The sequence below is a fragment of the Cyanistes caeruleus genome, chromosome 9 (assembly GCF_971803275.1).
Source record: "Cyanistes caeruleus chromosome 9, bCyaCae1.hap1.1, whole genome shotgun sequence".
NCBI classification, from domain to species: Eukaryota; Metazoa; Chordata; class Aves; order Passeriformes; family Paridae; genus Cyanistes; species Cyanistes caeruleus.
Genome location: NC_141709.1, coordinates 4163073 through 4169652, shown reverse-complemented (window position 1 = coordinate 4169652; position 6580 = coordinate 4163073). Strand labels below are relative to the sequence as shown.

The 6580-nt window shown below is 51.4% G+C and overlaps 1 long non-coding RNA gene across 1 annotated transcript; it reads right to left on the bottom strand.

Annotated features, from left to right (window-relative positions):
- Positions 1 to 2381: 2381 nt before the first annotated feature.
- On the bottom strand, positions 2382 to 6580 carry LOC147651448 (uncharacterized). The gene is made up of 2 exons (XR_015274173.1): positions 6440 to 6580; positions 2382 to 6342 (listed from the first exon to the last, which is right to left on the bottom strand). It is a non-coding gene; the product is annotated as an uncharacterized LOC147651448 (long non-coding RNA).

The window sequence follows — 6580 nt, the reverse complement described above, 5'->3', positions numbered from 1 at the left end:
AGCCCTCCCCTGCTTTCTAAGTGATTCCTAACTCCCACTTCATTTCAGCAAGGACCATTAAGCTTCTGAGATCTCTTGGAAACTTAAATAAAAAGTCTGAGACTACCAAGAGATTTGCAGCCAGTGGTGGAAGGAAATGCTATCCATCCCCAGGAGAAGATGCTGAGGGGGTAGAAAAGCAGTGTCAAGCCTCTGGGACCTCCTGGATATCCACAGAGCATCAGAGAGGCTGGGGACATGGCCTCCAGAAGGACACCACAGACAAACAGCACACCTGGACCATCTTTCTTAAGGACACAGGAATTCAGAGGGTCCTTCCACCCCAGTAAAAGTTTGGGATTTAGATGCTCAGTGATATGGTTGAAACAATTTCCTTGATCTTTTATTACCCTGGTAAATAATTTATCGGGACAGGCATTTTAAAAAATCCCATAAAAGACCTATAAAACATATTTATCACACAAAAAAACTCCGCTCCTTGGCTCCAACCAACAAGCTGAAAACTTGTTTGTATACTTCACTGCACATAAACTAACCAATGCTTTGTGACAGCTTTAAGATTTTTAACAGCTCTCTCCCTGATGCTTTTTATTTCCATTTTTCTCTCTGTGAATTCACAAGGTAAAACAATAAGAACCCACCACAACAGGAGAGGCTTCTGCTCTTGGACAGATATTGACAGTCAGGAACTGCCTTCCCACTTTTCCTGGAAAATTTAACAAATGATGCTTTTTTTGGCTGAAAAACACAACTCAAAGTTGTCGTAATTCAGAGTACATTGGGACATAGGAGTTGGCAGATGTACACAGAGAGATGGATGCATGTGTGACTCAGGTGCCAATGGCACAGGCTCTTTGAGCCTCAGTTTCCCTCCTGAGATCAGGAGCACTTCTGTCATCTTCTGCTGGCAGAGGGCAGGGTCCCTTTTTTTGTCCAAGCCTTGAATAAATTGAGAATTCAAACAAAAGGCTGAGGAATGAGTTTTCCCACCCAAAACATGCAGCAGCCACAGGCACCAAAGCTTTTTGGCATTCCCTCGGACACCCAGAGGATCCAGCTGGATGAAGCCTAGCCAGCAGGATGAGAGCTCAGCCTGCTGCCAAAGTACAAAACCAGAACCCAAACCACATTCATTGCTGCAGGCAGGATTCCTGGTGCCAGGCAGTCGCACAGATCCAAAGGCAGACTTTCCACATCCCCTGCAGGGTGCCCACAAACCCAGACCTCATCCGGGACAGTTCTGCCCAGCCAAACGCCCACAAACACAGGCAAGGGGTGACTGAGCTGGGGATGGTCTGAGGGGGGTTTCTCCTCATCCCAGGAGCAAGGGGAGCTGTGGGAGCAGCAGTGAGGCCAGATTGAGTCTGGAGCTACCCTGCATCACTCCTCCAGGCGTGCAGAGAAGCTCTGGGAGGAGGGGGAGCACAGAGCTGGCCATCAGGGCTGCCAAGGCACACAGACACCCAGGCATGCACAGAGCTCGCTCCAGATGGCATCTGGCAGAGGGAGCCAGGAGCAGTCTGGGTCACAGCGCTCCCCATGCAGGACTTGGCTTTTCCCCATCCCCAGGCATCTCCAAAACCCCTCATCCTGGTCCTGGTTCCAACACAGGAGCAATATAATCCAGTTAAAAGCCTTTTCAGGGCTCAATCGACACTCCAGCTGTGCTCCCCTCTTCACTGGGCTTCCCCTTCTGCCTTCCCAAAGCCCACACCAGGCACTTGAGCTGCAGCTGCTTTCATATCTGTGCAAGCCAGAGTGCTCCTCTCCACCCTGGCTGGTTCTCCATAAAGCTGCTCTCTGCCTCCACCATGTTGTCTACAGGGAGATCAGAAAGTCAGAGTAAATTCAGCCAAAAGGGCTGTTAGCTGAAGAACAAGCTCTGAGAAGGTAGTCATTGGTCAAAGTAAGCTGGGGCTGGGATATCTGCATGCTAGGCATCACTTCTCCCCAGCTCCAGTGCCACCTTGGTACACTCACAGGGCATGTGATAGGCCAGCAAGGACCTACCACCCACAGCAGCACAGCAGGGACATCAGGCTTCCCTCCCTCCTCCTCATGGGAGGAATGATGAGCCATCATTGCCATCAGTGGAAGGAAGCAGAATGGGCACCATGAGCTGCAGTATGGATTAGATCTCTCCAAGTTTGCTGGGATGGAGATACAGCTGTGGACCTCAATGGGTCCTTTTGGCCAGGGAACATTGTGGAATAGCTTTTCCTGGGACTCCAGGCTCAACTCTGGGGCCTCTCCCACCTTCACCAAGTCCCACAGCTCCTTTGGCTGCCACTTCTGAACTGATGAGCACATTAGCAGTTAAGTCCATTTGCAGATTTAAAAGTCAAACCCTGCCACAGGAAATTAAAAGATAATGCAAAGAATTATTTAAAAAAATTAATCTTTATTACTCTCCACTCCCAAGCTGCTAATAAAATAAAATGTGTTCCTCATGCAGTCTCTATAAAAACAGGTTATAAAGCAGAGGAAGAGAGGGAGGCAGATGCTTTAAAAAGGCATCTTTCATCCCTCCGCCCTGCCTGCCGTAACCATCCATCTGTACCTGTATGTCAGCTCCCAGCAGTTTCCAACCCAGCCAGCCCCCTTTGCCCTGCAAGGTAATTATTCCCCATTTCCATCTGATCCCCCTTGTCCTCCCTGTTTTACATCTCCAGGGGATCAGCAATCCAGGGTCCAGATAGCAGTCTAGAAGGTGGTTTAATGGCACACCCTCCTTGCTCCAGGTATATCTGAGCCTGTATAAACCAGGATGAATTACAGCTCATTACAGAAAGGCCAGGCACTTGGGAAGTAAACAACGCAGCTATTACAGACGCCAGCAACAGCTCCACAACACTGGAGCAGGGCTGATACGTGCAGGGAACCATGCCTGAGAGAGAGGTCAAGGATGCTCAGCAGCTCTCAGAAACCAGTGAAGAGGCTGAGAGGGAGGTGGCAATTGCAAGAGTTTCTTCTGAAAATGCTTCTCTCCGAGGCTGTGCTCAAGAAAGCAGCTTAGTCCTTGGTTTTCTACCTGGAGCTTGAGCTCACAGAGTCAGATATGGGGCTGCAAACAACTTCTGTGTCATGATACCAGGAACAAGTCAGCCAGGTTTTGATAGGTCCAAGAGCCACCACAACTGAGGAAGAGAGCCCAATTTAGCACATGAGGGAGATGAAGAAGCAAGAGGCAGCAAAGCCACCAGCTATGTCTGTGCTGCAGTAGAAGAAACAGCCACAGGCACAGATCTGTGTCCCACCTGCCTTCTGGCCAGCCTAGGAGTGTGCCTGGCCAGGAGAAGACCACCACCAGTGTTCTTGCCAAAGCAGTGCCCCTGGGTCTGGCAGAAGCACAGGCAGGCCAGGAAGGAGCAGGGGGTTCCACAAAAAAGAGAGCTGAGGGACCAAGAGCAGCTGCATTGCATCACAAGCACAGCATGAAAGCTGCTCCATGTCCTGAGCTGGGGAAAAGGAGCTGGAGCCGAGCAAACCCCGGAGCATGCCCTGATGGCTCCATGGGAACTGCAAAGCCCAACCTCCCCATCCTCAGATGAGCAGAACAAGCACCAAGTCCACCCTCAGGCCTCCCCCAGGCAGCACACAGTGGCTTTATTCCAAGTAAGGCAGCCCCACACCTCCTCATCGGGGATAAAGGGAGCATTTGGCCTTTTCTGTCTCCAGGAGGGGAAGACGCATCTGGAAATGAAGTGATGGCAAGGAGCAGGTGCCAGGGGTGGAGGAAGGAGACAGGCAGAAGCACGAGCAGGCTCAAACACAAGGAATGAGAGCCCCCTGAGAGGGACAGTGCCTGCAGTGCTGCTGCCCAGGACACCTGCGGTCCCCAGCACAGGCAGGAGCACAGGGGGACACCACAGAACAGCGAGGTAGGAGGTGCCTTTCCAAAGGGAGGTTGACTATGATTGATGGTGCCGTGCTGTGCTCTCACTGATGTAGAAAATTAGAGAGAGATCGCTTCAGATACCGACCCATCTGAGACACTTGTTGTGTCCATCTCCGGTACGCAGGCGCCTCTCGGGAGCTCTCCCCCCGGTTTACAGGCTCATTATTCAGAGTGCTGAACTGGGAAAAGCAATGCTGTTTTATTCCAACTTCTTTTCTCCCCCCAAAACTACTGGATTGTATTATTCTTGGGAACACATAAGGCGCTGATTTCCTTGCTCAGCTACTTGAAGGAAAGTTTGATTCGCCTCGACTAGGAAAAAGTATCCCTTCACTTTTTCTTTTCTCTCCTCAACCAAAGCTGGGAAGACCCTTTATAAAATATAGGAGCCATTTTCTAAGATGGAAATAGCTCCTTTAAAAACAGTGAGTCATGCTCCACACCGAGATGGATCTGATAGCTGGCACTCTACTAATGTAGCCTTGTGCTATTGTCCTCCTGGCAGGTTGGTCCCTTCTTGGCTTGCAATCCCTCTGCCATTTAACCAGTTCCTGGTTTATTGTGGCTGCTTTTGTCCTTCCACTGCTTCCCTGCCAGATGACAAAAGAGTTTTAAAATGGTCCTTAAGTGTGTTTTAAAAAAATCCACATAGGCTTCCATATGAAATGATGAAGCCAGCAGTCTAGATGAGCTCAGGAGAGGGGTCACAGCACAGACAGGACACAGCTGGGCCCTTGACTTCAAACAATGCTGTCCCTCATTAGTAGACAACCAGTTTCTTTCCAGACAGACACAGCATCTGAGCTCTCATTCCTTTAGTCACAATGTTTCCATGCTGGTCTAAAAATGATAGAGGAACCTCTCTGACTGCTGCCCAAACAGGCCTTACAGTCCTGCAGCCAGTCATCTTTCTTCAAACTCCCCCAGAGCTCCAGGCACCTACACCAGCCCAGGCTCTTCCACTTTGCCAGCATGGCTAGGAGAGACTGACCAAGAGGCTGGATGTGGGGACTACCAGCTCTGGAAAGGGCAGGGAAATGGTTGAGTTTCCTTCATGACTCCAAACTGAGCCCCTGGATTCTCCTGTCCGCTCTGCACCTTGGGACAGCTGACCTTGTTCCCATGGCAAAAGGGCAGATTTCTTTTTATTAGCTCTTGGGTATCTCAAGAACAGCTTCAAACTTGCTTTGAAGCCCATCACCCAACATGACTGTCCAGGCTAAGCCCAGCCCTGCTTGTCTCCTTTGTTGGGAGGACAGCGGTGCCACCAGCTGCAGCCCTGCCAGCGCTCTGAGCATCCCTTGGGTCACAGGGCACAGAGGGCTGGCAACAAGCAGCAAACACCAAATTCAAGCCAAAGTCTGAAGCACTCAAGAAATCCCTATAGGAAGATGATTTGGAACAAGCCATTGCTCTTCCTCCCTCCCATACACCCACCACGGACTGACCCCAGTGCCTCCTACCAATTTTCCCAGTGGTAGTTAGTCATCTGCCCTTTGGAAATCCCTTCTGGGGGTGCAGCAAATCCCCACACATCCCCCCTTTCTCCATCTGTTAATGGTTTCCCTCCACCCAGGCTGAGCCTCCCCCAGCCTGAGCTAATGGTAGGAAATTAGCATTAAAATGATGGTTCGCTATTAGCGGTGCCTCAGCTCCCCATCACGCTCCAGGAACAGCAAATGACAGGCTGTGATTTCCCTGCCGCGGTGCAGAGGAGAAGGAACAACGGCAGCCAGAAGTGCTGAAGATACCCAAGGAAAGTTTTAGGCTCATCTCTCCCACCCCAGCAGCCCTTTTCCCTTTGCCATCCCCGCCGTGCTCATCCACCGCACAGGCAATCCTACAAACAGATGGCACCTGGGCAGGAAAGCAGACAAATTGGCTCCCACCTGCAGGAGCACTAAGAGCTTTCAAAGCACACGAGCGCTCGCTCGCCAAGAGCCCCGCGGGGTGGAAATGCCGGAGGAATCTGCCATCGCTCGCCTTCCTCGTGGCTCCACAGCTCCAGATCCCTCCTCGCCTGGTTGCAGGCGTGCAGCTGGATGCTCATGGGAGCTGCTGGCAGGAGGAGGCTGTTGCCGTGTCCTGAATCGAGTGGAAGAAGCAATTCAGGCTTGAGCATCAATGATGCGATGCTTTTTTCCATGTCAGCACACTACTTTGGTTTGGAGGGCTTGCAGCCCGGAGTGAGAGGGTTTTCGTGGGTCCCCACTGAACATCCATCTGCTTGTTGAAAAATGAGCTCAGCTCAAGCTGCCTGCTCTCTCTTCCTGCCAAAGTGGGGGTCTGCCCTCCCAGAAACCTCCTCTCCTTGACCAGGTAGCTGTGGCAAGAGTGTGGATGTTATTAGAGTTATTTCATTTTCTGCCTGCCTGCTCCTCTGAGCCCACCTGGCTGTAAGCTTCTCTGTACCTAGCGGTGAGGGAAGCAGCTCACGTACCAGCCTGCAGAAAGCCAAGAGGCAGGAGCAGCTCAGCAAATCCGTGGGTGTCAGGGCAGGCTGTCAGCTCCTTTTGGGCACCTGAGTGACCCTGCACTTACTCAGCATAGATGGTGAACTCCTCCTCGCAGAGCCCCACAGTGCTGGTCACCTGCAGCACGGAAAGGGGACACAGCAGGGCTGAAATCTGCAGGAGCATTTGGGTGTTTTCAGGGCATCTTATGTGGAGTCATGCACAACTG